This window comes from Sus scrofa, chromosome 15 (assembly GCF_000003025.6).
Source record: "Sus scrofa isolate TJ Tabasco breed Duroc chromosome 15, Sscrofa11.1, whole genome shotgun sequence".
NCBI classification, from domain to species: Eukaryota; Metazoa; Chordata; class Mammalia; order Artiodactyla; family Suidae; genus Sus; species Sus scrofa.
In genome coordinates this window covers 4,454,040-4,457,245 of record NC_010457.5, presented here as the reverse complement: position 1 = coordinate 4,457,245, position 3,206 = coordinate 4,454,040, and the positions used below count along the sequence as shown (strand labels likewise).

General features: G+C 54.1%; 1 pseudogene; it reads left to right on the top strand.

Moving 5' to 3' along the window:
• Positions 584–2,404, top strand: LOC100518695 (annotated as a pseudogene).

The following is a 3,206-nucleotide window of genomic DNA, read 5'->3' as shown; positions in this document are numbered from 1 at the left end:
TGGCCTGAAGCCTGCCATCCCCTGGCACACACTGCTTGGGAGGCACAACCACACCAAATCATCTCAACAAGACCATCTGGTTCCGCCAAGCCTGTGTGCCTCTTGTCTAGTCACACTGAGCATCAGGATCTTAACCATACCACTTAGGAGCGATACAACAGGCTAAGGATTTCATGGTAGCTACAAACCATTAAGTACAATAATAGATTCCTTCCTATGGAATAAGAACTATAAACAGTGTTCTATATTTTTAACCTCACCAAAATTCATACAAGATATAAAATGCATCTGACGTAGAACTACCTAGTGTAGTATATGGCAAATCCTACTCACTCTACAAATATTTTTCCTTCACATCAACTTCACTTACTAACGAACTGGCGAAGAGAAATGTACCTGCACATGGTTGCCAAGAAGCACCAAGACCCGGACTCTCTCATGGCCTGCCCTGTCCACATTGTGGAGAAGGACAAATGACACTCTCCTACACTGGGCTCCTGCAGAGGAGGCTGGAGATCCGTTCAAATCCTCTTTTCCAAGAAGGATGCCAGGAGGGATGACTCCTGCACCTCTGACCACCACCATGAAACTCACGGGCCATCAGCAGCATGGTGCAGACATGGGCCCTGCCACTCAGAGCGCAGCTTCCACAGGGGCTCTTGGGTCTTCTTAGTGAGTGAGTCTGGATGAGCGAAGTTCATCCACTGTTCAAAGTCGGGCCTCAGGCCTGCCTGGTCCTGGTCATGTGTAGGCTAAGGGTTTTCTGCCAGCCCTGCACCTCTTCTATAGAGCACCAGGTGCCCTGCTCTCAGTCCTCAGGCATCATCTGCTGCTGGCCGGCTCCTCACTGGGCTGCCACTGCTACCATGTCTTCCCCCATGACTCCTCGGCCTTCTCCAACTCCTTCCTTCACCTTCATCTCTTTGACCAGGACAGCTCCAACGTGGTGTCTGGCTTCCTCCAGGATCCCTATTCCACCACCTTCAGCAGCTTCTCCCACATGACCTACTTCTTTCACGGAGCCCTGCAACCACACTGGGAGAGGATTTCCAGTGATGCTCCTTTGGCTCCTGAAGACAAGCCCCACCTGGATTGGAGGTCATTTCAGGTGTGGAGGTGGGGTGTGGCGGACAGTGGAGCAGGCACTTCCGGTCACAAAGGAAGCATAGGCCCACCGGGGGCCACTGGCCCCAGGTCCCTGGGCCAAGAGCCCGGCTCTTCTCAGGGCTGAGGAGCCAAGTACCTGCTCCATTTGGGGCGGGCTGGGCTGGGCCAAGCAGGCGGCCAAAGGGAGGCTCCCCATGTTCTGAGAGTCATCTTCTGAGGCGTGAGGCTTGGCCATTCCTCCTGCGGCATCTCAGCTGGGAGGGCTCTGCCAGGAAGCACCGCGACCAAGTACGCAAGAAAAACGTTGAGTATTGACACCTGAAGCTGCCGAGGAAATCCATGAGCCCAGGGCAGGAGTGGAGAAACTCACCACTCCGGCTGCATACTGCAGCCTCATGGCCAGAGAGGAGAGCGAGAGCCACACTCACAGGACCAGCAACTTCTGCGAGGGTCGCGAGGACCCAGGGCTGGGCCTGCTGGATCACATCCTCCTCACCTCATGCCCATATCGCAACGGCCTCGGCTACATACAGGGCCTGAGTGACCTGCTCTCAGCCATCCTCTGTGTCACTCAGAACGAGGTTGCTTCCTGAGGTGCCATCAAGTGGCTTCACGGACCTCGTGCACCAGAACTTTGAGATAATGAAGTTCTGTTGCTCCTGAACGTGCGGGGCTTTCCACTCTGAAACTTCCGGGACTCCCAGGACTCTGGTTCTCTCTGCTTCTGCTTCTGGTGGCTGTTCATCTTGCTGGAAAGGGAATTCCCCTTACCGGAAGTCCTTCGGCATGGAAGGTGCTGTGACAGGGCCCCCAGCCCCCAATCTGCAGCAGCCGGTGGCCCACCTTCCTGGACCCGAGTGGGAAGGATACCTCGGCTTTGGCTCCAGTGAGATCCTCAAGCACATCGACCAGCTGACCACAAAGCTAAATGAGGAGGACGTACTAGCCCAGGCTGAGGCTGTCTACAGGCTGCTGACGCCTGCCCGGTGAGTCCCTGACCCCTCCCAATAGCCCTCCAACCCCATAAAACCTCTGACTTTTTGCTCCCTAGCCCCCGACCTTCCATGAGCTGCCCCACTACGTGCAGGGGTCCTAGGTCTGGTGCCCTTCTCAGAGCCCCACAGCTTCTGGCTCCCTGCCTGCCTAGTGCAGCTGTCCCCCACCTGGGGCCCATTGGCTCCACCCTCCCCCACATGGATTTGGTCCTGTGGGAGGAGGAGGAAGGTGTTGACTCCTAACCCTCTTGCACTTGCTGGGCTGTCATGTTGGCTTGGGCCTGAATGGGAGGCATGGTGGCTTGTAGTCCCCTGTGACTACTTTGTGGAGTTAATGTCTGACCACGTGACTCTGATCCGCCATCGAGGCATAAGGAGGCAGGTGTGTGTGGTGGGAGGGAAGGTTGTAGAAGCAGGGTTCCCTTTCCTGACTGAGTTTGGGGCTTTTGGAGAAGAGAGGATGAGGGTACTGGGGTGCAGTGGCCACACATCCCAGATGTAACTGAGATGGAAGGGCCTGAAGAAGGCCTCACTCTGGGACCCTACCTACCAGCTTGTTCTGTGAGAAAGATAAACCATCCAACCCTCCACCTCCCACCCACCTCCATCCGCCAAAAAATAAAAATAAAAAATTAAAAAATAAAAATAAGGAGTTCCCATCGTGGCGCAGTGGTTAACAAATCCGACTAGGAACCATGAGGTTGCGGGTTCGATCCCTGGCCTTGCTCAGTGGGTTAACGATCCGGCGTTGCCGTGAGCTGTGGTGTAGGTTGCAGACGTGGCTCGGATCCTGCGTTGCTGTGCCTTTGGCGTAAGCCGGTGGCTACAGCTCCGATTCAACCCCTAGCCTGGGAACCTCCATATGCCGCGGGAGCGGCCCAAGAAATAGCAACAACAACAACAACAAAAGACAAAAAGACAAAAAATAAATAAATAAAAATAAAAATAAAAGGGTCAGTGAAGCAGGGCTGAGAGAAATATTTCTGCTCTAAAGTTCCTGTCTAGGTCTCTCCTTACACTGTCTTTGTCATCCCCATGTCCTGTGCTTTGGAGTGTCATTTCACCATGTAAGTTCCACATTTCTACTTTCAGGCAATTTTTGGT